This window comes from Erythrolamprus reginae, chromosome Z (assembly GCF_031021105.1).
Source record: "Erythrolamprus reginae isolate rEryReg1 chromosome Z, rEryReg1.hap1, whole genome shotgun sequence".
In the NCBI taxonomy this organism is placed as follows: domain Eukaryota; kingdom Metazoa; phylum Chordata; class Lepidosauria; order Squamata; family Dipsadidae; genus Erythrolamprus; species Erythrolamprus reginae.
In genome coordinates this window covers 21,761,942-21,789,839 of record NC_091963.1, presented here as the reverse complement: position 1 = coordinate 21,789,839, position 27,898 = coordinate 21,761,942, and the positions used below count along the sequence as shown (strand labels likewise).

Here is a 27,898-nt window from a genome sequence, read left to right as displayed (position 1 = left end):
TTAGATCAAGTTGCAGAAACGTACAGTAAATCATTGCCTATTCAGATAGTGTCTGGCACATTGAATATGACCAGTAATAAAACACTTATATTACTACTGTGACAGAAGAGGAACATTTTTGTTCTCTTATTCCAATACCAACCTGGAAAAGATGTATCCCATGTCAAGTTTTTCAACTGAAAACAAAGTCAGGTGGGAAAAGGAGCCTGGATAGCTGATGAGGAAGGATATATTGGTGCCCATAAGTATCAGGTTATATACTTCTGATCTAAGTGCCATATTTCTGAATTCTAGTCTATGCCTAGTTTATTTCTTTCAGATATTATATCTATTAAAATCTTTTCAAGCTATTTTTACAAACAACTCAATATGCACTGAAATACCAAGAGATACGCAGGCAGTCCTTGACTTATGATCACAATTGAGCTCAAAATTTCTGTGGTTAAGTAGAACATTTGTTAAGTGAGCTTTGGGAATCTTGCTTGCCACAGTTGTCAACTGATTTACTGTAGTTGTTAAGTTAGTAATATGGTTGTTAAATGAATGTGGTTTCCCCATCGACATGGCTTGTCAAAAGGTTTCTGAAGCTGATCGTGACCCCAAGGCACTGAGGCCTTCATGAATATAAGTCAGTTGCAAACATTTGAATGTTGATCATATGGCCACGGGGATGCTGCGTGTAAGCGTGAAAAGTGGTCATTAGTCACTTTTTTCAGTGCCATTGTAACTTCAAACAGGCACTATAGGAACTGTTGTAAGTTGAGGACTACCTGTATATGACTTGAGATATTTTTCGTTCTGTTCAGCATTCTGTGCCTTCTGTGCATGTTCAGGGTTCTTCTGGACAAATCCCAGAAGCCTTTGGGGGAATTTATATCTTTAGGCTGTTACATAAGTTGAACTATGACTGCCCCGCCCCATATAATTTGACATACGTAGTCCATTATTAACAGGCAATAATTTCCCAACTTGGTGATATAACTGAGATGGTGATAAATAAAGGGAGTTGGACTAGATGACCTTCAAAATGCTTCCCAACTCTATTATTCTTTATTCTATGTGCTATTTTCATGTAGAATGGACCAGACTGGGGAAAACTGATAGAATGTCTCCTGTCTCTTTCCCCTCCCGTTCACTCAGGACCGGCGGATGCGAGTCATTCATCAAGCACCCTCCCTCCCCCCGCTCTCCATCCCTCCCTTCCCCTCTCCGCCAGTGAAAATAGCAGCAAAGGGGGGGGGGTTAGCTCACTTCGGCAGCAGCGAGAAGGAGGAGGAGTGCTGCCTGCCCAGTGCTCGCATAAACCAGGTGTGAGAAAGCGAAAAAGACGGCGTCGAGAATTCGGCTCCCATTTGTTTTTCCTTCCCTCAGCTCCAGGACTTCGGTTGTTTCTTCTACCCGGCTCTCTGCCTTCACACCTGTTTGAGTCACTTTCGCAGCTGCAGCCGCCGTCTGCCTCAGGCTAAGGCGGTCCACCTGAGGGAGAAAAATTTTGCTTTCTTTCTTTCTTCCTTCCCTGACTGTCTGTCTTTCTTTCCTGTCTTCATTCCTTCTTCCTTCCTAGCATCTTTCTTTCCCCCCCTACCCCTTGGGTAAATTACACAGTCAATACTGTACTGGTTTTTATTTAAGGTTACAAAGCAAAAGCTGAGCGGCTGGGATTGCAGCAAGAAATCCCAGAGCGGGTGGGAGAGGTGCCTCCACGGACAAAGTTGCCTTCCTTTGCGATCGCTGCCTGCTTGGAGCCCCCACCCCAACCACTGCCAGGTCCGGTAATTTTCTTGCAGCAAGGAATCCTTCCAAAAGAAAATTGCCGGAGCTGGAGGGGGGGCTTCATGGTCACCCCCCCCCTGACTTCACTCCCACCCAGGCCCCCCAGGGATGGGGTGGGGGAGCCTAGCAAAAAAAGAGAGCTGCACCATGCCAAAGCTTTTCCATCTGAGCTGCAGGCAGAGCGAGGGCTTCACAAGGGGGAAATAGACCGCTTTGGTGCAGCGTGACTGGGCTCTTTTTTCCCCTGCTGCTGCTGTCTGCGTGCTCCTCCATTTTTTTCTCTCTCCTCCTTCCTGACGGCATGAGGCTGGAGGGGAGCTGGGCAGGAGAGAGGGAAGCTCACCGAGGTCAGGAAGGAGGAAACAGGGAAAAAGTGAGGAGTGCAGATGCAGCAGCAGGGGAAAGATGGAGAGTCAAGACCAGTAATCCCGGAAGTGACTGCCACCGGTCAGCTGAAGCTGCATGCAGTTTCATTTCCATTGGCAGAACGGTTCCATGCCCTGGTAGGTGCAGCCTACCCCTGCTGCCGGCGCTCAGGCCATTACAGCACCCGAGCGCCATCAGTGACTCAAGTATAAGCTGAGGTCGGATTTTTCAGCACATTTTTGGTGCTGAAAAACTCGAGTTATACTTGATTATATACGATATTTATTTTAATACCTGACAGTACCATACATTTTCAAGTTATCCTGTTCTTTTATGCAGACAAATCTACAAATAATTCATTTACTCCTACTGAAAGCATTTGTTTTTCCTACTGGAAATTACCTGGTCCAATAGTTCTAAGCAATCGCGGATAAGCAGTAGCTTCCTAATTTTCATTTTTGCTTTGTTAAGGTTTTCCTTTCATACAATCTTGTTTTTGTTCAACACACTATAATTTCCATTATACAATGCAGTCGTGGATCAATAAATCCTGGTAGAAAGAAATGGAAAGAAGCATATAAGATTTTATAGCAAGTTATAGAACTTTAATTTAGAACAAACATGTCTTGCCAAGAGTTGCCTCCAAGAGATGTTTACTGAAAAGCAGTATCTATTTCCTGTTCTTAGAGCCTCTTCTCCAGAGATTCCTGTACTTGGACACAAACTTTTGAAAATAACATTTTTATTCCTCTATCGGTGTTGCAATTTTAGAAACTAGTACTGACATTATGGTTGTCCCAAAAATTGTTGTGAAAGCAGTCAGTTGAATAAACTATACCTTTCTCTCACCTAAGCCCCTCTCAAGTACTGACAGTAATATACTACTTCTCAGTTGCTCCTGGTTGGTGGGTATTATTTTCATTTCCCAAAGTGATGCCTGAATAACCCATGGAACATCATTCTCCTAATGAATGACACTCTATAATGCCATAATGCTATTCCTGGAACACTGGAATATTCTCTATTATCATTTTTACCACCTTTAACAGAGCAGGATATCTCTGACAAACATAAATACTGAAAATGATATCATTGAACATTCCAATGTTCCAAATAAATGTTTATTAATTAAGTGATAATTAGTGGCACTCAGGCAAGTGCATGAAATTCCCTAGAGATTATAGGTAGATCTGGAGTTACAATCACAATTGATAGCAGAATTTTGGTGACTAAGCAAGGCGGCTGAAAAATAAATAACACTCAATTTCACTCCCTTTTTTTCTCATAGTTGTTAAACAAATCACTACAGTTAAGTGAATCATATGGTTTTTAAGCAAGTTTGGCTCCTCTGCCCTTGACTTATTTACTAATTGTGCTTATTATTAATTTATTAATTGTGCTTATATGCCACCCTATTCCTGAAGGTCTCTATTTGCGACTTTGCTGGCTGAAAGCCAGCTGGGAAGGTCGCAAATAGGAAACACATGTCTCCAGGATGCTGCAACCATCATAAATATATGCTGGTTGCCAAGCATACAAATTTTTATCATGGGAATGCTGTGATGGTCATAAGTATGAGGAACAGTTGTGGCTCACTTTTTCAAGTGCTGTTGTAACTTCAAATAGTCAGGAAACAAAACTACTTGTATGCAGAAAAAAGTCAGTTGCTATAATAGAAAAGGCACATGTAGAATAGAAACGATGCTCCCATCAGTTCTCTACTTATTCCCCAGGTGATAAATACTTGAGTTATTTGTGAGCACATTTAATTTTTAATTCATACATTTTTAAATACAAAATCAATGACTAAGTTTTCACAAAGTGACTCACCTTCTAACCATAGTGATTCAGTGACGGACAGTCAGCCTGTCCTGGGTTATGACTTCAGCCATTGCCACTACTGCTAAGAAAAAGCCCTGGCAGCTTCCAGTGCAAGGCTGGCAATTTGACAAGCAGTTTGTGAATCTGCATCACAAAACAAGGAGGTATGTTTACCATGGAGGTTGCAATCTTTATCAATCTGGATAAGGGAGGCTGATGGATTTCAATCACCTGCCAGGGAGGCAACAGGTGGGGCATATTCATTATAATTTGTTGTATTATAATAATAACATAATACAACACACACAGAGAGAGAGAAATGTATACATGTACACACACTATTGAGAAGCAGCAGATAGATTAATTTGAAAAATTAAAACCAAATTAGTCTATGTGTGAATTTTCAGATTGTAAAAACTACTTCCCAAAATTATTTTATGTATTGTTAGAAAACTGATTGTGTTACAGAATTCTCAACCAAAGATTCTCTTAAGAAGAGATTTCTATAATGTATAATTCTGTGTAAACATTTTCTGAAATATTTTAGAACTATTGAATAAAACAATTTTATTACTTGAGCCAATGGGCAAATCATGGGCTAAGAAATGGATAGAGGCAACAAACATTGCTTCTGACCATATTAAATAACTAAAGTTTTCAACTCTCAAACTACTGGATTTTTCCTATATTCATGCTAGCTTATTCAAGACACTTACTAAACTGAAACTCAGTATAGTATCCCAAGCAAGCTTGCTCATTATTTAAATAGTTTTTAACCAATTCAGTTACTCAAATGAAATATCACCATAATGTAATGTAACCAACTCCTACTGATGTTCATATATAAACTAAATTAAAAACCTCTCCTAGATGGCAGCAAAGAGATGGAGAAAATTGAAGCTCAAATTTAATAGCTCCATAGATGATGTGTGCATCACTGCCCACAATAACTAGATTTTATAGGGATTATGATCTAAAGCAAAGGTCACCAAGCTTTCGGACCCCAGGAACAACTAAATTCATAATTTTAAATCCTGTAGACCACTAATAAGATCTGCCCAATGATTAGCTGGGTGGGCATGGTTATGTGGTCATATGACTGGGTTAGTATGGCCAACTCAATGTCATTCACGTTGAGGGACGCCTTGCCAGCCTTTACTCTCCTCTCTCTTTCCAGCTACTCCTCACTTGCCCACCCAAACTCCTTAGTGACCCAACAGGAAACAGTTGTTGGAGTTAAGCAGCCACCACAAAAAAGAGTTGGCAAAAGAGCTAGCTCAGTTCAAACTGGATCTGACTGAGAAGGAGGCTCAGCAGAACATCTCACTGAGGACTACCAGCATAGGTTTTCAAGCAGGCAGAATACCTGTGGGAGTATAAGGCTAAGTACCGGTGCCTGGAGGCTCAGCGGGCTGAGTTGGTCAGCCGGTTCCAGGCCATGATGTACTCCCACTGGAACTAGGCCTTCCGACTTTTTGCTACCAGCAGCACTTTCCTCCAGCCTTCGTCCAAAGCCCCACACCACGAGGCTGAAGCAGACCCCAAATCGGAATTTCTGCCCCTTTCCGACTCACAACAAAAATGACCCCAAAGGGTAAGACACTCTGCAGCAACATAAAAGTCCATTGCATGTATTTGGCCAAGGAGCTGTAGTTTGAGGACCCCTGATTTAATGCAATGTAAAATATGCAAATAATTTTTCTGCGGACCACCACATTTTTCTTGTGGGCTACTGGAGCTCCACGGACCAGCAGTTGGTGACTGCTGATCTAAAGCATTCAGAGAGATTCAGACAGACTGCACCTGATAAAGATGGTCCTTAAACAAGATTCCTAAGGTGCCCACACAAAGCTTAACGAGGGTGAGGAAGCCTGGAAGCTAGGCTGCCTTTAAGACAATTAATTAAGACAATTAATTTATAGTGTTTGAACAAAGAACAAGCTTTCTATAATTGGCTTCAGTCAATAGTTTTGCCATATCAACTGAATCTGGTGCAAAATGGAACCAAATGCTTGAATACTTTAGCAATATTTATATTCAAGAATCCTTAACTTGAACCTAATGAGGAGATAAAAGGTCAGTTACCATCCTGTGCAACATATTTACAAGGAAGTAAACCCAACTGAACTTTTAATATGTAAATATATATAGGATTACATACCGTAGCCTACCTTACAAAGCAGCAATTCATTTTTTATTCTATTCATCCAGTTACTTCAGAGGCACATAAGTTGCTGATGTTCTGATCTGATTGTCTTCTTTGCTGAGAAGAAAAAAGTGATTCTTCTTATAGTCTTGACCAAAGGAGCATGTTTCTTTTGATCCCACTTGTGGCAGGGAAGCAGGTTAGAAATCTGTTTCAAAAGTAAAACAAAATTAGCAGTTTCTGTCTAAGAAAGTGAAACAGTAGTTCCTTATTTCAGAAATACTGAATCGTCTCTTTTGAAGAGACTAGATGAAATAGTAAATCACTGTGAGATTTCCCCAACAGTAATTGAACACCCTATTGTCGCAGCATAACAAAGTAAAAAAAAAGGGGGGTTTGTTTTCAATTAAAAGCTGATCTACAGGTAGACCTGTAGATTGGAATCAAAATTGGGATCAGAATTTCCATTGCTAAGCAAGGTGGTTGTTAAATTAGTAGCGTCTGATCTTATGACTTTTGCCATGGTTGTTAAGCGAATCATGATTTAGCAAATCTAGCTTCCCCGCTGACTTTGCTCATCAGAAGCCGACTGGGAAAGTCACAAATGAAGATCATATAATCCTGGGATGCTGCAATCATTGTAAATATATGCCATTGGCTAGGTGCCAATGGCATCTATTTTGATCATGTGACTGGGGGGATGTCACATGATCAAAATTTGGTCTTCTGGCAACTGGCACTTAAGAGAGTGAGAATTTAGGCCACTGTAACTTTGAACAATTGCTATATGAATGATTGCAAATCAAGAACTTTCTGTATATTACTAACATTTCATCCACTGATTCAGACAGGTTTCTTAATTTTATAGTTGCAATCAGATCTTGGAGATAAAACATTTATATTTAAAAAATACACAGAAATAATAATCCACATGTACTCTCTTTTTAAAGCATGCAATATTACTTGAAAAGTGAACATTTTCAAGCCTACTTTCTGAATTAGGCATCTAGTAATTTCTATCCTTGGAACTTTTCCTACGCATCTTAATTTAATAGTCATAATCAAGGAGTGAATAACCGTAATGTTAAGTGTTTTTATTTAACTGTCTGAGCTCTCACAATATGCCATACCAGTTAACCATGGTCTACTGAATAAACCATATGGTTTATAGTTGGTCAAAACTCATGATTTGTAAACCTTAGTTACTAGGGTATACAGTAACCCATAACCCAAAGGATATGGCATGAGGTACAAATTTAGCCATTCTTTTCATTGTTCTCACTACTTGAAAAGAATGATTATTTTATTGTATTGGTTAAAGATATACCACCCATGTTTATATAGAATGACAGTGGTAATGGGAATGATATGGTACAGATGAAATCTATTTATTTGTTTGTTTGTTTTGTCCAATACACAATAGTACACAATGAGGGTTATAGAGGATATAATCAGGTAGAATGTTTTTAAAGGGGGAATAGAGGAGAAAATAAAGGAGTAAAATATAACTATGAGAGAATAGCAGAAAAAGATATAGGTATAGAAGAGAAGATATAGGAGATATAGGAGAGACAATAGGTCAGGGGATGGTAGGCACTCTGGTGCACTTATGTATGCCCCTTGCTGACCTCTTAGGAACTTGGTGAAGTCAACCGTGGATAGTCTAAGGGTAAAGTGTTGGGGGTTAGGGGATGATACTACAGAGTCCGGTAGTGAATTCCACGCTTCGACAACTCGATTACTAAAGTCATATTTTTTACAGTCAAGTTTGGAGCGGTTAATATTAAGCTTGTATCTGTTGTGGGCTCTTGTGCTGTTGTGGTTGAAGCTAAAGTAGTCTTTGACAGGCAGAACGTTGCAGCATATGATTTTGTGGGCAATACTTAGATCATGTTTGAGGCGTCTTAGTTCTACTCTTTCTAAACCCAGGATTGTAAATCTAGTTTTTTAGGGTGTTCTGTTATGGGTAGAGGAGTGAAGAGCTCTTCTGGTGAAGTATCTCTGGACATTTTCGAGGGTATTAATGTTAGAAATACGGTATGGGTTCCAAACAGATGAGCTATATTCTAGCAATGGTTTGCACTTAATCACAGGCTTTAGAACCAGACTGCTATACAGTTCAAAACTGATGATTGAAAAAAAATATTGAAAGTTCTGTTCTGTATTATTCTGTTCCACTTCATTCTATTCCATTTTTGCATGAAAGTGGATTGCTATCTTCTAAGAAGTACTTCCTAAAAGTACATTTGAGGCTCTGAAAATCCAAAATACTTTTTGCAGTGTAAAATAGAAGAGACAAATTGACCAGAACAGATGAATGACTTCTTCAGTGACATGTGGTTACAATAAAACTATAAACATGAAAAAGAATCTTGTTTGCTAAAACAATTAGAGAAATCTTGTTAAGAATTACAGAACTGAGGGAGCCAGCTGTATAGAGATTGTTACTAAGAGAAAACTCTCCAAATGAACACAAAATGAACCCAAGAAAAAAATATTCAGGGAAAGCATAAAGAATACCAGAGCATACTTAAAACAGCACATACACTACCGAAGGCAACAAACACACCATATGGAAGAAAAAGGCTATTCTCAACAAATTAAGTGTTTAATAACAAGGAAATAGCAATCATAGTAAACCAAAAAACCAAAAACATTAGTTATGTATCAGGAAACCTATTTGGAAAATAATTTGTCTCAGATGTATTAAGGTATTTGTTATAATGTACAGTTTTAATCTGTGAGAAGCTTTACTCTGAGGTATGGGACATCAGATGCTCTTTTGCACTGTGGAAAAATAAAACCAAGAAGGTTGGAAGGGAAACATTATTTTCATTCCTGAACTATGATACATTAAAGACTCATTATTTTCTTTTGGAATGATTTTTTTTTTGTAGGCAGAAACCTATTTCAGAGTTGAACAATCTGCATTCCCAAGGCTCCAGGATTCCAACATAAATTCTACAGATGTAGAAGCAACATTGATAGTGTTCGTGCCATAAGTAAATGCTGAAACAGGGTGTAGTGAGGGTAAAGGGGATGGCTGGAGCAATCCTGGACTCATAATCATTCTGCTTCTCCTATAACCTCCTGGATGATCTTTCTCATTTAAGTCAGCTAGGAACTCAGATTGTTACCGAGTTCACACATGTGATTTGTTTACTTTAGGCTGGTCATCATCAACTGTGGTTTAACATAGTAAACGAGATTATTTCATCTCTCATTCAATTAAAATAGAAGGGAAAGAAGAAGAAAAAAAACCCTGCTGGGGGGTCAAGGGACTTAGACATGCCACCTGGCTACTTTGAGCTAGCAAAGCCCTGGATCTTTTTTAGCTGCTCTGTTATTTCTTTACTTGCAATCCTCCATGGACTCTCATAGATTACTTTTCACTAAACTAAATGGGGATAACTTAGTAGGTATGTATGGATCACATTGTATATATAAAATTTAAAATGTTCTTCAAGTTATTTTTAGCACTTGTATTTTTAGAATAGGGAAAGGTGATAGGAAACTGAGAGCAGATCACACACAGCACAAAGTATTTGATTCCAATTCTACTTTCTCGTTCCCGGTCTCATCCCTGCTGCAAAGTCACCAGATTCTTAATGGCCTTTGTCTCCAGCTGGTGTTGTCAAATGACACGTTGCTTTGTAATAAGACAAAGATCCATGATCTTATTATGGATGAGATAGTCAAGCTGACAAATGTTACTGAGACTCATTCATATATGCACACCTGGATTCTTTTCATCATCTATAACTTCAGGACAAAAGAATGTGTTGGCAACTATTATCTGGGAAGCCTTAGCAGGTTCCTGAAAACCAGAGGTGAGACAGTACGATTAAAGTTGGGCTCTAAGGAGTAGTTTATCTATGTATAAGCTGACCAATTCCATCATTTAGCTGGTAATGAAGTCTCCAAAACTGAGTTCTGGGAGAGTTAAAATTCCCCTCATCTCGTGTAAAGGGTTGTGGGGCTCAGAAGATCACATCCATCATGTCAAGTGTCAACCCCACTAGGTAGACCAGATCAGAAAAACAACTCTATATCTCCATCAAAGTAATATTCTTTATTCTCAACATCAGGAATGGATCTGACCCATATTATTTAAGATCCAATACATATATAGCATCAGATCTATTTTAGATGGTTTTTTAATTATTATTTTCAGGGAGATTGAAATATAAACTTAAAGGCAGAGTACATTACTATTATTTGTTAGTCATGATAAAGTCACTCTCTAGTTGCCTTTTGGCTTGTTGAAGCTATCTTTGTACTCTTCCACCCCCAACAGTTAGGTCCTATTTGATCGATGTACTGAAGCACTTAATGAATTTGAATTGATTTCAGAAAGAGTTAGAGGTTTTTCTTGGGATCTGGTAAACATTTGACAGCAAACCTTGACTGGAATGAGTGCATAATCTGATTGTTCCTATGTAGCCTCTCTTGTTCATTGATCCTATGCAGGATTCTGATTTTTTTATGGCACTTCAGAAGACGAAACAAAAAAATTACACCATTGGAGAAATACAAACAACCAATTCAACCAAGTACTGTACAGGTAAGAGTCCATGTCAAGGATTGTATTGTGGAATTAAGAACATCTAAACATAGCTTCTCATTCACTCTTTTTCACAGATACAAATAGCCCTGCTTAAAGTGATCCATTCCCAAGCTGGGGAGAGATAGGTCACAAGACTATAACACTCTAGGAATCTTGATTTTATTTATTGTTAAAATTTTGTAACAGCCTTGACATTTTTATTATTAATTGAACACTGTTCAGAATCATGTTCAGTGAAACGAGCAACCATGTATATTTATTAAATAAAAAATAAAATAAATCTGATGAATAAATTGGAGTAGGCACTGTTGAATCAGCTGGATCATGTGCTGTTACTTGATAAATATTTGACCCTCTAACTCCTGAAAAAATGGACAGGCTCCTTATATAAGTCAGTTAGTTGCTCATTAGATTCATGTACCTATAGGTGAACTGTGGAAAATCCATATGGTGAATTTTTACTCCACTCAAGGTAAATTCATCCTTGAGCAGAGATGGGTCTGCTTGCCCCAAGGAGGTGGTAGTTCACTCTCTGCTTGTGAAATCCCTATTTTCCTTCCCAAAAACTAAGATGCATCTCATACTCTGGTGCGTCTTATACTCTGAAAAATACGGTACTTAATGCGTCAATTGCTCTCATTTTAGGACTATCTCTTTAAGTCATTCTTAGCCATATTGAATGAGGATAATTGCAATATATTCTGTATGGTGTTAAACCTGAAGAACACTCAGATTGCAGTGACACAAGCCCTAATAGCCACACTTTAGTACATCCATGTAACCCATCTGCTATACGAGATGTACTGGTTACCAGAAATTTAAGGTGCTAATTCATCATCTATGAAACAATTTGTGGCAAAAAGGCTGAAAGATTGCTTCTTTCCATTATCTCTGCCTATCCCAGAAGATCAAACAGAGTTGGCATGCTTCATGCCCCACCCATTAAGCTAGATCATTCTCCCTGCTTGAAAGGGTACAATCCCAATATCTAAGGACAATCTATCAAGCAGTCACCTGCATGGTAATGTGTCATGAAGTCAATTTACCTAAAACTGGCATATATCATTGGATACATTTTCCCCCCTACTGGGTTAAGTTACTATTCTTTCCAGCCAGTCTGGCTCCCCTAGTCCTGGTGGAAAACTAATTCTTTTTGAAGTCAGTTATTTTACAAGAAATTACAAATCATCAGTTTTTTGAGGGCTACAGTTTTTCTGATGGGCTATGGCTACTCATTGTTGCTATCAACTAATATGCCTTGCCTAGATACATTTTCTTGAGTACCACATAAGAACAACACAGTGTCCTACTAGATCAGATCCTGGCCCATCTATTCCACTAGTCTATATTTGCAGTGGCCAACTAATGGCACAAGGAAGTCCATTAGTGGACCTGGAAATGCTCATCAGAGACAAGTCACATTGTTATCAAGACTAACAGCTATTGATTGCCATGACTTCTATGAATTGAATCAAACCTTCTTTGAAGAAGCTCTTCTCACCCATTTCAGTCAGCAAGGTATCACAACCAAAAAGTAAAAAGGCTTCACTCAATACCTCCCATCAAAGAAAAAACAGAAAGTCCAGTTGCCTCTAGAAAAAGTACCTTTGGAATAAGTCTAAGTGCTAATGATATATTTTGTTTTTAACTTTGTTTTATGCCATCCGGGATCACTTGTCTATAAGATGAATTACCATATAATTTATGGTTTAATTTATATATGAATAATAAAATGTAATTATTTTTTTAAAAAATCTGAGATAATGTCCCCGCAGTGGAGGAGCCATAATATATTGACATTTGGCAAAATATGTGCTCTCTCTATTGCTAGCTAAAATAGGATTGTTCTAACTCCTGTCTTAAAGTCTATAGTCATCATATTTTCTGGAGTGAAAGGCTGCAAAAAATTTACTACCACACTGTGGGCATGGCTTATTTTGTGGGTGTGGCTTGCCAGCCATGTGACCAGGTGGGAATGGCTTGACGATCATGCTTAAAGATCATGTGATTGGCTTAAAGATGGCCAACTTGACATCACTCACATCAAGGATTTGTGTTACGGTTAGGGTGCCTGGCCTCTCCTCATCTCAGAGATACAATTTTCCTATCTGTTTACTATTACTGAACATCCAAAATATACTATTTAATTTTATGTATAGATGCCATGTGTCTGCATACATATTACACAGGTACACACACAAAAAATATTATCTACTATATAAAGTGTACGTACACACACACACACACACACACACACACACACACAGAGCTCTTCTACAATTATACACATCCAACCTCATTTACTGTGATAGGAAAAACATACACAGAGCCCAGAAGGGAAAAAAGAAAAAAAATCAAAATTTTTCTACCAGTTCTGCGTACCTGACCATACCTGTAGGAGCCCATCACTGGACACACCTTATTTTTGGTGGAGGAAAATGGAGGGGAATGTCTACCAGGTATTTATCTGGATAGCATCCTTAGTCTGGTCAGCTGCCTCACATTATTTTCTTCCCTGTTAGGGCTTTAAAAACCCTTATTCACAGCAAGTAGAAATGAAAAAAAAGCCTGCAAGCTGGGAAGATTATTAGTGCCTCATTAGTGCCTCAGGGTTTTTTGGGGGGGGGGGACTTTGAAAAAGCTACATTCGGTGTATAAGACACACCCAAATTTTTAGCTTCTTTCAGGGGGGACAAAGGTATATCTTATACCCCTAAAATAGAGTACAGTAAGTATTTACAGGCACTTCCAAGTTGCAATTGTATCATCCACAAATTTACCAAAAGCTATTTAAAAACTATCCATAATCATCTTTATTTCTCCCAACTTTGAAATATAGAGAACAGGAAATACAGAATATTACGAAATCACGTAAATCATGTCTAAGCTGCCATTGATCCCAGAATATTTTTTTTTTAAAAAAACACCTTAACTCCTTAAACATGAAAAAAGAAAATACATTACTTGCCCTTTCATTTCCTCACTTAATGTTATGTGCATTTCTCTGATCATATGCAAAAAAGAAAGTTTCTTGATTTATAAGGAACTGTAAGGATTTAAACTGACTTTAGGGTGTCTATAGCTCAGGAGGTTGAAGTCAGAGAAGCAAGTTATTCCAAACGAGGAAGTCACGAGTTTCAGACTAGTTTTTCTGCACTCTACTGCAGCTGAGCCAGAAATAAATCAATTCAGCTGCCCAATAGAAGACATGGCAGTGTTAAAATCATAGAGACAGAACTGATTCAGGAGCAGTACAGTGATTCAGAGTACATGGGGGATTGTGTAGCACCTGTTGGCAACTACTTAAACAAGTAGGCCTTTGCTTAAGATTGCATAGTTACCCTCTACAGCTATTGCTGTGTAGAAAAGATTCATATGATTTAAGGAGTTACTGACAAGTGCCTCATGGATTGCCTTTGCATGCTCAAAGCACTGCACAGCCCACAAAATAACCCTTTGGCAATGCTTATAGCATCTATCCTATAATATACTAAGGAATATTTTGCAGTCTTGTCTAAACCAAAAAATGTGGGTTTACTTGTGTTGCCATAATTTGTAGTATTTATGTCACCTCTACATGCTATATTTATATTATTACCAGAATATTTTTAAGATGTGGTTTCAAGTAATATACATATATTAGCCTTACCATTTTAACAAATCTACATAGCAGTATTGTGTAATCCCATGCAATATCATTTTATGTGTATTCTTACAATAGCAAAATATTTTATCTATAGTGCACCACAGATGGAATTAATTTAGTTTGTGTTATAAACAAGTGTATTTGTTATTAAGGATTCCCAAACTCCCAAAAAGTATTTGTAATTTTTCAAAAATATTAGTCAAAAGGCTAATATATCCTTTTATTCAAGTAAAAAAATGCTTCATATATAGTATTTTTCTTCTTCTGTTCAATAATGTCTGATTCTCAGAGGCAAGATTTGAAGAAAGCTTTTCAGAAGTAGTTTGCCATTGTCTTCTTCCTAGGCTAAAAAAAAGTGACTGGCCCAAAATCACTCAGTTGACCTTGAACCCAAGGCAGGACCAGAACTCACAATCCTAGGTTTGTGGCCTGATATTTTAATCAATATACCAAACTGACTTTCAACCAGGATATAGCTTACTTCAAAAGCAGCAAACATTATTCAAGGGCTTTGAATGATAAAGCCATTCTATTATTTTTCAACTGTGAGTTGTAAGCTTTAGATAGTGTCCACTATAGAAGTTTTCCAATAGATTGCTACTATTTCATCAAGAGCCAAAGACTGATGACAGGAATTCTAGGAAATCATATACAATACTTAAAACATCTGATGGCAAAAAAAGTTGAGGAAGATAGTTGAACAAATTGCATTGAAATCCTCTATTCATTCACCTGGGAATAAGTTTAGTAAATTTGTGTTCAGAGCATACAGTATGAGTGAAACTTGCTTATACAGATGAAACTCAAAAAATTAGAATATTGTGCAAAAGTTCATTTATTTCAGTAATGCAGCTTAAAAGGTGAAATGTAATATATGAGAGAGACTCATTACATGCAAGACAAGATAGTTCAAGCTGCGATTTGTCATAATTGTGATGATTATGTGGAAACTTCACACTGGATTTCAAACATCTTGCTTTGTGTGCCTCTCCATTCTCCCTCCATACTTTAGGTCCTTGGTTTCCAAATGAAATGCAAAACTTTCTACAGTCTGTATTGATTTATAGAGCCATTTTCATCTGCTGATATTGGTCTACTGTGCTTCATTAAGTCCAGGGTCAATGCAGCCGTCTACCAGGAGATTTTGGAACATTTCATGCTCCCTTCTGCAGATGAGCTTTATGGGAATGTTGACTTCAATTTTCCAGCAGGACCTGGCACCTGCCCACACTGCCAAAAACACCAAAACCTGGATTACTGAATTAATTGGCCAGCAAACTCGCCTGACCTGAACCCCATAGTGAATCCATGGGGCATTGCCAAGAGAAAGATGAGAGACACGAGACCAAACAATGCAGAAGAGCTGAAGGCCACTATTGAAGCACCCTAGTCTTCCATAACACTTCAGCAATGCCACAGGCTGAAAGCTTCCATGCCACACCTCATTGAGGCAAATTGCTGCAAAAAGGGGGCCAAACCAAGTACATATGCATGTTTATACTTTTCAAAGGCCTGTTATTATTCTATGTACAATCCTTGTTTTATTGATCACATGTAATATTCTAATTTTCTGAGATGTTGAATTTGGGGTTTTCATGAGCTGTACTCCATCATCATCACAATTATGAAAAATCCTGGCTTGAACTATCTTGCCTTGCATGTAATGAGTCTCTCTCATATATTACGTTTCACCTTTTAAGCTGCATTACTGAAATAAATGAACTTTTGCACAATATTCTAATTTTTCGAGTTTAATCTGTATAAGCATAAGGCTGTATTCAACTTACTGTAGAACATTTAGTAGAAAAATTTTCAAATTTGAAGTCAAATTTAACCATAATCCTATATTTTTTAAAAAAGTTACAGAATTAATATTTTACTGTATTTAAAATGTCTAAGGCTAGTTACAGCATCTGTGTAAAAGGACGAATCAATAGCAGCGTGATCTATATGTCTTATGTCTTATCCACCTCTCAACAATTACACCAATCAGACATTTATCCATTTATGTAAATGACATATAACACCCTTTCCAAAATAATATATTTTTTAAAACTATCCCAAGAAAACTAAACACATATATATTATATGTGAGGTTTTTAGGAACCAGGTTTTTCTGAAGTAAAGGGGCATTGGTCTTACCTGATACTCTTCTTCCCATCGGTATGAAGCTATCATCCATGATGGGTTAATCTCGTCCATCAGCCAATGAGGACTGTTCTTATGTCAATTCTGCCTTGGTCTCTGTGGCCCTCTTTTGACAAAGACGAAGTGCAGATTCAAGGTGTGGTCAGCCGGATACTGTGTCATTTGGAGCTCTGGAAGAAATGTCTTTCTGGAAATGGATTTGTTCATTCAGCTATGGAAGAGGGTGAAGAAGTGGGGCAGCTGAATATTCTCCCTGGTGGCAAACAGATCGATTAAAAGCCAACCAAAGCATTGGCAAAGTTGAACAAAGATGCCCGAGTGACGCCACCTCTCCATTGAGTCTAGGGTTGAACAGCTGAGCCAGTCTGCCCAGACATTGGTCTCCCCCAAGATATATTCTCCGACTATAGACAGCAGATGTTGCTCTGCCCACAAGCCAAGGGCCTTGGCCTCATCCATCAAGGCACAGCAGTTGGTATCCCATCTGTGCCCTAGTTGTGGTATTGTTGGTGAGAACCAAAATATGCCTCCTCACCATCAGCGACTGCAGCTCCTGGAGGGCTCAAAGTATGGCACACAACTCTATCAGGTTAGCCTCCTGCTCAGACCAAAGGCCCTGGGCTATGGCTGTTGCAGTGTAGGCTCCCCTACCGAACAAGCTGACATCAGTAATGAGGACCAGTCTGGGAAATTCATGGAACAGGTTGCCTTGAGATAGCACAGGAGACATCCACCAGTGGAGGGAGTGACGGACTGCCTGGGGAACCAGGATCTTGGAAGGAGAGGAACCTCGTCCAGCCTGCTGGAACCGTAAGAGAAACCATTGGAAGTCTCTGGAGTGTAGGTGAGCCCAAGGTGTGATATTCATAGCCGATGTTAATTTCCCCAGAAGCGTGGAGAGCAGGCACAGGGTAACCCTGCAGTGCTGCGGAACAGAAGTTACCAATTCACAGATGCTGTCCTGACACTCCTGGGAAAGGAACACCCTACATTGCAGAAATAGGTAAGGCAGGTGCAAAGGGAGAGTTACTTCTCCACGTTGAAGGAGAACCCATGGCGTACGAAGGTATCAATGGTTACCTGGGTGTCATATAAGCTTGCTCCTTAGAGGAAGCCAAGAGAAGGATATTGCCCAGGTAATAGGAGACTTGCATGGGAATGGCTCTAAAGTGAACTGCCAAGGCTGCCAGCACCTTGGTAAACACCCTGGAGGCAGAGGAGATAGGTACTAGTAAGGATAAGAAGAATAGTAATACAGACTTAGTAGTTAATTTGACGGTGCTGTGGGAATTAGTTGTTTAACCGAGTGATGGCATTTGGGGGAGACTGACCTTGTGTCTTGTTGTTCTGCTGTTTTGAGCATGGAAGTTGAAACAATTTATGTCCAGGGTATAAGGGGGTCTATAGATATTTTCACTTCCCTCTCTTTGACTTATGCAGTATACATGTCCTCAATGAAAGGGAGATTAGTAGCAATTGTTTTTTCTGTAGTTCTAACTATCGGTTTAAGTGTTTGTCTGTCTTGTTTGGCTGCAGAGACCTGGAAGCTATCTTTTATCTTTTTATATTCAGGCCTGCCACATTTTCTATTGTGGCAAAATGGGAGGGGAGATTATATGGAAAATGTGATATGTACTAGTCTAAATAACATTCTTTTCAGAAAGCCAAGGCCACTGTGCACTGCAGCTGCAACGAATTGACTGGGAGGCATCTTCAGTTTTGGATGGTGCATGATTGGACCATGTGATAGACATGTGAGTGCTGGACAGGGACTTGAACTTTCATTTGGATAGAGAAAACCCTGAAGCTTTCAGATTCGGGTTTTCCCAAATATTGCCAACATATCATCTCTAATACATTGGAATTTTGAGGAACCTCTAGCCTGAGTGTTTTATTTTGTTGGGAGTGTTTATTGGAATGCTGACACAAATTGGCCTGTTATAGAGGTGCCAAACAAAATACAACTATCTTTTTAAAATCTAAACTCCTCAACAGATAAACAATTATGTTTATCATAATGTTTATATAAAAATGCTTATGTCAATCAAGTTTTTAAAATATTTTACATTGGAATAAAGCATATACATATTTTATTATAACTTTTTTCCTTATGGGATATGTATGAGAATACTTGTATGAAAATGGTAACAATTATTTATATCCTCTGTAACTTCTTTGAAATGAAATTCCCTCACAATTTGAATGCTCTCAATCTAGAGTACTAGTATTTGAACAGCCTGGGGTCCTTTTGCCCAGGCCTTTAGCATAGGTGACTGAAATCCTCTTTCGATTGTACATGTTATCTTCTTTATTCTTACCCTGATTTCTCATCTGTACTTTTTTCTTATTTTTACTTTTTTAACAATTTGTTATCTGCACAAATATTTTCCTTGACCCCAAATTTTGTTTATATGGATTATTGGGTTTTTCAATATTATTGTTTGGTTTTAACGTCTGCTCTGCTGCTGTCAGCACCAAAAATAGGCCAGATGAGTGTCCCAATGTAAGCTTTTTTTTAACAAAGAAATGGTGGCGAAGCTGAACTGATGGACCTACGTTAATAACTTTTATTTTTGGTGATCTTATCCTCAGGTTTAAGGAAGAGCTAGAATCAAAAGGACATACAGTAGTACCTTGAAATATGAACCCAGGGTTCGGAATTTTTTTTGCCTCTTCTTATGAACTTTTTTCGCCTTATGAACCCGCCGCCGTGAATGCCAAACCCGGAAGTTCGGCAAAAGTTTGGGTTCGGGTTTGGGAAGCCGCCGAGAAGTGCCGCCGTCCGGCTGTCACTTTTTGAAACAGCCGGACGCTTCTCGGCGTTCTCCCGAATGCCGAACCCGGAAGTTAGGCAAAAGTTCGGGTTCAACATTTGAGAGAATGCCGAGAAGCACCGCCGTCCGGTTGTCACCTTTGCAGAAAAGCCGTGGAGCTGTCGGCCAGTCAGGAGACTCAAATGGAATCCCAAGGGTAGAGCTTTGACGTCATGGAGACGTCCTACCTGACCGGCCAAAACGTGGACTCCAGGAAGGACATCTTCATGACGTCAAAGCTCCGCCCCTGGAATTCCCTATTGGGATTCCCCACCTCCATTTGAGCCTCCCGACCGGCCGACAGCCCCACAGCTCTTCTGAGGTGAAAGCCGGGTGGCGACGCTTCTCGGCGTTCTCCCAAACCCGAACGCCGAACCCGAATTTTTGCCTAACTTCTGGGTTCAGCATTCGGGAGAATGCCGAGAAGCGCCTGGCTGTTTCAAAAGGTGACAGCCAGGCGGCGGCGCTTCTCAGTAGCCTCCCGAACCCGAACTTTTGCCAAACTTCCGGGTTTGGCATTCGGGAAAATGCCGAGAAGCGCCCGGCTGTTTCAAAAGGTGACAGCTGGGTGGCGGCGCCCAGCAGAGCATTGTTTTTACGATTTATTTTTTTTGCTTGCCCGCATTAATCGGTTTTACATTGTTTTCTATGGGAAACATTGTTTCATCTTACGAACTTTTCACCTTACGAACCTCCGCCCAGAACCAATTAAGTTTGTAAGACGAGGTATCACTGTATCTGCCACTGGTCTACATATTTACAAAGAAAGAAAGATTTTAAATTAGACAAAAAAACCTATGTGTTAAAAATGAATTGGAAATCCTACTGTGTGGTAGTGATGAACATATCATTGCTAAAGTCTACAAAACATTACTGAATTTGAATAGTAAATATCTAAAGCATTGTATGATTCAATAAGTAAGGAACTTTGGATGCAATGTAAAGCTTGAACAATTAGAGAATATGTGAATGAGAGGTTTAAAATGTACATTAAATTACAATTTAAAAGAATTTTTTAATAAGATAATAAGAGCCGAGGTGGCGCAGCAGGTAGAGTGCAGTACTGCAGGTTACTAAAGCTGACTGTAGATCTGCAGGTCAACAGTTCAAATCTCATCAGCGTCTCAAGGTTGCCTCAGCTTTCCATCCTTCCGAGGTGGGTAAAATGGAGACCCAGGTTGTGGGGGCAATATGCTGGCTCTGTTAAAAAGTGTTATTGCTAACATGTTGTAAGCCGCCCTGAGTCTAAGGAGAAGGGCAACATAAAAAATCGAATAAATAAATAAATAAGATGACATATCATTGGTTATTTAACCCCAGATACGTTATCAAGAATGTATAATTTCGAATGAATATTGGAAATGCAAATGTAAACAAGGGACTTTTATAATTTATGGTAGACAAGTGATAAAGCAAAGAAATATTGGAAAACGATTCATATTCTATTGTAAAAGTTCTTGTGCGCCAAGAAGCACTTGAATCTAAACACAGCTAGGTAAGCTCATCTGCGCCGGTGGTCTGCAGCTATCATCCCAGGGCAGTAATAGCTCTTTGGGCACCAAAGATACTTGCTATACTGAGGAAAGCCTTTGCACAGAACAAATGGTAGAATCATAGAGCAAATGTTTTATGACCTCCTGTTCAAGCAGGGGATTGAACTAGAAGAACTAACATGTGCTTTCCAACCTTGTGATTCAATGCTCTATGTAATACAGAAAATTCTAAAAGTGAATATAAAGATAAAGCCAGAAACCTTTCTCTTGGGTTTAATGAAAAAAGATCTGGAAAAAAATGGGAACGTTGATGTTATATATGTGCATAGCAGCAAGATCACTTTATGCACAGAAATGGAAGGACACTTTGATTCCCTCATTGCAGTGTCTTTCAACTGGGGTTCCACAGAAGCCAAGGGTTCCGCAAAAGCCAGCCAGGGGTTCTGGGACTTAATGAGAAAAAAAAATGACCAGGACCATATCATACAGCATCAGCAATCCTCGCCGCCCCCTCCGCCTCAGGTCTGGCCTTTCATCGCCTTACTCTACTTTTGCTTCCTCCTCCTCCCAGAACACTTATTGAGGAACCATGACGAAGTCGCAGCCCCATTCACACATTATGGATGCCAGCGACCGAATGCCCCCCCCCCGCCGTGCATGGCATCCTGGGAAGTGTAGTTCTAAGGAAGCTTTCGGAAGTGCTCCGAGAAGCCCTCGGCTACCTTTTCGCCGTGATTCAGCTTTGGCCTTTGGCCACTGTTTGCTGTGGTGGCAGCACCTCCGCCTTCAACAACCGTCGGTTTTACATTGCTTCTGATCTTTCCCCCAACTAACCTTAGATTGTGCCCATACTGCTATGTCTGCCCAAATCCCAGTGACTCTGGGTGCTCTACAACATTAAAAACTACAATATAAAACTATGCCTCACCAATGCTAACAACAACACACTCAGGTCAACTACCTGATTGGTTCCATCTCTATTCAAGGTCCCCAGATGAGCTGACAAAATCATGTCTTAAGGGCCTTTTGGAAAAGCAACAAGGTGAGGGGGAATTGTATTCCTGGGGCGATGATGTTCCATTAAAGAAGGGGCCACCACTGAGAAGGCACTTTTTCAGGGATACATAGAAACATAGAAGATTGATAGCAGAAAAGCAACTCATGGTCCATCTAGTCTGCCCTTATATTATTTCCTGTATTTTATCTTAGGATGGATATATGTTTATCCCAGGCATGTTTAAATTCAATTACTGTGGATTTACCAACCACGTCTGCTGGAAGTTTGTTCCAAGCATCTACTACTCTTTCAGTAAAATAATATTTTCTTACATTGCTTCTGATCTTTCCCTAAGCTCAGTGATGGGAATCAGTGATCGTTTTTTGCTGTGCAAACCGCACAATTACACGATTAATGGAGTAGTGGATTAGTTTTCTGAAGTGTGCGAGGAAAAAATTGCAGGCATGAAATGTGCTATAGCAGAGTGTTGCCTTTTTTGAAGTAAAAAAGGTTTCCAACAGTCAACTCACCTACAAACATTTTTAGATAGAAAAAAATTGGGGGCTCACCTTTAAGGGACATAAACAGTACTTGTACACGGTACAGGTTCCACCAGAAAACCTAATCAGAGATACCCTATTAAATACATGGCAAGAAATTAAAAGAAAACACTATTTAAAGACTCCAAATTGGCTCTCAGTCATGAAAGCCCTAATTTACCCAAATACAATAGATATGACCAAAACAGTTAAATATAAAGAAATATTAGACCATTGGGAAAACTAAAAAGCAGGGAAGAATTGGCAAAACAAGGTATAAAAATCGTTTGGTGGCCCTACTAGCAAATACAATCAAGATATAAAAAATGGGTAGAAAGAATTGGCATCGATAGGGAAACCTAACAATTAGACAAATTACTCACGGACCCATAGGAAAAAATTATATCCAAAATATATAACTACAGTACTTGCTAGAATTTGATAAACATGAAGACATTTGCCGCCAGGCCTGGGGTTCCTTAGATCTTCCCCCCTGACCAATGAATGCTTTAGTTTGACTGTTGAATGAATGATATTGATAGCTTTTTAATTAGAATTTTAAGATTGTTTTTTAAGGTACAAATTGGATTGTTATTACAGTATTGTTTCCTGTTTTTCTGTACATGCTGTACAAGTCCTCAGAGAGGGGCAGCATACAAATCCAATTAAATCTAAATCTGAAAGATCCGATGATTGCATGGGCAAAAAACACCAGACACAACATACACCTGGCAAACGGGGAGCAAATTTGGACTGGGCTCCAATTAGATTGGCAAAAATATAGCCAAATTCTAATCTGATCTGTTGGAAATGTAAAATAGAGCAGGGTACTTTCTTTTATACGTGGTGGACGTGTCCCGAAGCTAAACGGAGGGAAATACATAAGTGGATGCAGGAAATAACAGGAACAAATGCTAGAGGATACACCTGAATTTTTTAAATTAGGAATTATTAATAAATAATACCTTAAAAACATCAAATATCTAATATTACACATTGGGACAGAAGTAAGGATTATATATGCACAACAATGGAAAGACCGTCAGAAAATTATTTTAAAAATATGACTGTGCTGAGATGGACAGACTAACAATGGAGCTAAATGGACAAAAGGATTAATGGATAAAGAAAAGTATAAATGGATAAAGAAAAGAAAGACGACAAGATAATGTGGGATGGGAATGTAAGAACTGACAATAAGGAAAAGCAATGTACAATGTGTAAACTATGTAAGTATTAATATTAACGTATATGTATTGATGTGGATCTGTTTAGAAATATTAAGATGTGGAAAATATGAAAATCTATTTAAAAAAACCGTTTCTAAAACACTTCAATTCTCTCTCTCTTCAGAGAGAAAACCAATAAGAAAAGCAGGCAAAGGAGAGTTCCTTCCCTAGCAAAGCATCACTGGTGTTAGGGATGAAAAAAGGCTTCTAAACACAGAGGCCCAAGTGATTGTCAGAGGAAGCAGTTGTGAAAAAGCAGGCAAAGCACTTCACTCATTAGCACCTCATTAGGACTGAAAAAAGTTTAGTAAATGCTACATTCAGAATATAAGATGCATTGAAATTTTCAGCCTCTTTTAGGGGGGAGGGTGTGTCTTATACTCCAAAAATACAGTACTGTATATATATTTGTATCATCTATTATTTATGAATTAGTCTCTCCCATCTTTCTGAGAGGTGAATACCCTTTATGTCAGGATTTCTCTCAATATTCTTTGGAGAAAGTTTCACCAGCATATGCTGTCTAATATATATTGCAATAAGCCATGATTATTTGTTTTCAGTCCTGTTTGATTACACAATAGATAGGCTAAAGTATGCTTACTGAGATTGGCTATAACCAGAAACTTTTGCAAATCTGTTTGTGCTCTATTTCCTCCTCTTCTTCCTTCAGAGAATTAGGGAGGGATTAAGCTGTTCTCAAATGTTACCTTGCTGTTCAAGATTCAAAGCTTTTGGAATTGTCCCTGAATATTTCCATGAAGGTCATCTTTCCCATTCTTCACAATCATTGCATTAGGGTTAGGGTTATAATTAGATGGGCGGTCGTGTAAATTATTTAAATGAATAAGTAAAATGTCATTGTGACACAAACTCTGCTTCTTACATCTGACCCAAAAACATCTGCTCATCAAATGAGAGTGCACATTTATTGTTTTGAAAAAAGGAATGTGTTGTTTGACATAATCAAGGTTAATTGTCTATGAATCTGGCAAAAAGAATGAATAATCAGATTTACTAAAGATACAGAAATATGTAGAATAAAAGCACTCTCTTTTAAAAAAATTGAAGAACGTGGACTTAAATGTAAATGAACTTTTATATTCACTTACTAACCATATTTCAGTCCATTTCAAAACTCTTGTAGGGTAATAATTAGTATTGATTATGCAAATTATTCTATGGTATAACCTATTTTTAAGCACATGAAAAATAAACTGCTGTCACTGATCTGTAGAGGGACTGGAGCTAAGTATTAGACCAAATGAAGATGTAAAGTATTACAGATCTGGAAAAGAAATGAAACTCTATAAAGCACAGCTTTTTAATTAGAAGAACTCTATTATCATTCTTGTAAATAGATGAAATTCATTACCCTTGCACATTCTAATTTTATACTAGTTTATTCCAAACTACTTCAGTAGAATTTAAGTTTTTAAAGTGTATTTTCTGTTTAAGATCTCAATTGCTTTCTGTGGTTCCCAAAATTCCAGGTAATCTAGCAACCATAATTTTCAATTTTCATAATTTACAAGTATGAAAACATTGGCTGTTGGTAAAGATATACTTACTTATACATTAGTCTTTGGAAAATAGATGTCCTAGACAAAAGTATGCCAGCTTCTGTTGATAATCTCCGAAAACATTGTCCATTTTCTTTTCTTGGACCCAAAGACTCTCACTGTAAAAAAAAAAAGTTTATTTTTCACTACTAAGAATTTAATAGGGTTTTTTAACATTAAGATAATTATTATACAGTATTCAACATTATTTTGCATTATATTGGTCACTGCAAATAAAAAAACAGGAGAAATTACTTCATACTGGTTCAAATTAGCCCATGTGTGTGTACGTGTATATGTGTGTGTGAGTGTGTGTTTGCATCTTAACATTAATTTTGAAAAATAGCTTGAAAAAACAAACCATTCCACTTTCACCTAGAATATCTGACATAATCAATCTATCCAGTTTGGGATCCATTCCAGACAATTTTTGTATTGTTTATCAGCAAGAAACTGGTTGATAGGAAAAGATCTTTTCAGTATATTTTCCTGATTACAAACTTTTCTCATTTGAGATATTCAACTGGCCATTTCTTTTTCTTTTTTTTTAGTTTTAGATAATTTAGTAGGTTTTTAAAAAAATTATTCTATTTAACAATGAATTTTACCAGATTTAATTCTGTCATATTTTTAACTGTGATCAAATTGTAATTGTAAACTATTATTATTAAAATTTATTGTAGATGCCCACTCCCATGGACTCTGGACAGCTTATAATACAACAACAATAATAATAGCAGTTAAAATTTACTCGTTTAAATATATATATATATGTTTAATATTTGTACACTTGCATAAAACATATACTGCTTTTAATTTATACAAAACTCATTTCTAGGATGGAGGTTGATTGACAAAGAAGTTGATTATATGTAATAATATTTTACAATATTCATAACAGTTGCAGAATTTATGCAACTGCACCTAGTCCTAGTTATGACAATAGAGCCCAACATTTTTGTTGCTAAGTGAGACAGTTTTATGACCTTTCTTGCCACAGTTGTTAAGTAAATCACTGCAGTTGTTAAGTTAGTAACATGACTGTTAAATGAATCTAGCTCCTCCACTGACTTTGTTAGGGGATCATCATGTCATAAAAGGGGATCACATGATCCAGGGGATACTGAAAGCATCAAAAATATGAACCAGTGGTCAAGCATCTGAATTTTGATCACATGATCATGGGGATGCTATAAGTCATGTGAAAAAGTCGTAAATTACTTTTTTCAGTGTTCCTGTAACTTTAAACCATCACTAAATGAATGGTTGTGAGGCGAGGACTACTTATGTTATCCATATTAATCAGAATTAAAACCCATTATTTCAGAAAGGTTCTCTTCTAAGTTTGTGTTATCAGAAAATATATGAAAAAATTGACCAAACAGATGAGACTGATAGTTGTTATATTATATTTTGATTTTACTGATTCTTGATGTTTTCATTGCTATGTTATTATTTATTTTTACTTTAGTATTGTTATACACTGTGGAATGTTTGTTCAGAAATTGAATATAATTTCACCCCAAATGAATTACAGCATTGATTGCCCCTTCTAGTTTTCTATATTGTGCTACATGCTTATGTTTGTATCTATTCTATGAACCGCCCCGACTCTTCGGAGAAGGGTGGCATACAAATCTAATAAATAAATAATATATTTGTTCAAGGATGATAAATCAAATGTTAATTTGTTCCCAATTCCACCGACCTTTCAAAAGACATGCCATAACCATTTTATTGCAAGAAAAAATAGAAGTTTGTCTTTACAGAAATCTGTATTTATCATGGCATAATCTTTTTGGAATTTGAATCCATGTGCTAAATATTGTAGAGCTGGTATACAGTATACTATACTATACTGTCTGGGAAGTACATTCTATTTACCTGCAGGAAATGCTGCTTTCCCTTTCGTTTATCATTTCAAACATCAGAATCTACTATTGTTAACATGACAAAAGAAACAGATAAAAGGTTTTGTATAAACAGATAAAAGGTTTGCCTCAGGGTCTTCTTTTGGAAGCAGACTTAGTACCCCACTCCACACATTTTATAGTAATTAGCATAGTATACTAATATGGGGGACCGTGGTGGTGGGTTTTTTGGGGAGGATAAAAGTAATGGCACTCCATGGCTGGAAGTTGTGGCATAATGTAGTTTGCGCCGTTATAATCGCACTCGTTGGCAAGAGCGCTCTTTTACAATGTGCTTTTTTTATTTATTTCTGACTTCCTTTCAACTTTTTTCATTCTTTTTCCTCACGCGCTAGAGCTCCGTTTTATTTTTTTAAAAGAAAAAAAAACTGGAGGAAAAAAGAAAGAAAACTTCGCTAACGGAATTCGGGTGGTCGTCTGCCGCCCACCTACCCCCACTCCTTTTCGAGGCCATCCTGCTCGGCGGCAACGCCACACGGGCCATTCCCGCGCGGAGCCTGGCTTGGTGCGCCTGAGGAGACTCTCCGCTCCTCCCCCCTCCCCTTGGGTATCCCTCCTGCGAAAGGAAACTCCTCTGTGTCCCTTCGATCCCACCCCGCTCCCTTAGGGGGTGTCCCGCCCCCCTCCCCCCTCCCCGCAATAAACAGTACCTGCCTACTGGGAGAGCTGAGAGAAACTTTTCCCTCCTGCCGGTTCAAACGCTGTGCCGTAAAGCGGGCGTCTCCCCTGGCAACAAGGTTCCGGCGGCCGAACACTAGGTGTAGGAAGGTGATGTAAAAAAGTAAAAAAAAAAAAAAAAAGAGCACCACGCGCGCACGCATACACACACACACACACACACGCACATACAGAGACACTCACACCAAA

The 27,898-nt window shown here is 38.4% G+C and overlaps 1 long non-coding RNA gene across 4 annotated transcripts; it reads right to left on the bottom strand.

Annotated features, from left to right (window-relative positions):
* Positions 1 to 2,544: 2,544 nt before the first annotated feature.
* On the bottom strand, positions 2,545 to 27,794 carry LOC139154480 (uncharacterized). Of its 4 annotated transcripts, none has more exons than XR_011556917.1 (5): positions 27,682 to 27,794; positions 25,110 to 25,219; positions 6,122 to 6,314; positions 3,970 to 4,191; positions 2,545 to 2,689 (listed from the first exon to the last, which is right to left on the bottom strand). It is a non-coding gene; the product is annotated as an uncharacterized lncRNA (long non-coding RNA). The 4 variants fall into 4 exon arrangements; XR_011556915.1 differs by having other exon boundaries at positions 6,132 to 6,314; XR_011556918.1 differs by lacking the exons at positions 2,545 to 2,689; positions 3,970 to 4,191; positions 6,122 to 6,314 and adding exons at positions 20,271 to 20,480; positions 22,340 to 22,391.
* Between the last annotated feature and the right edge of the window lie 104 nt (positions 27,795 to 27,898).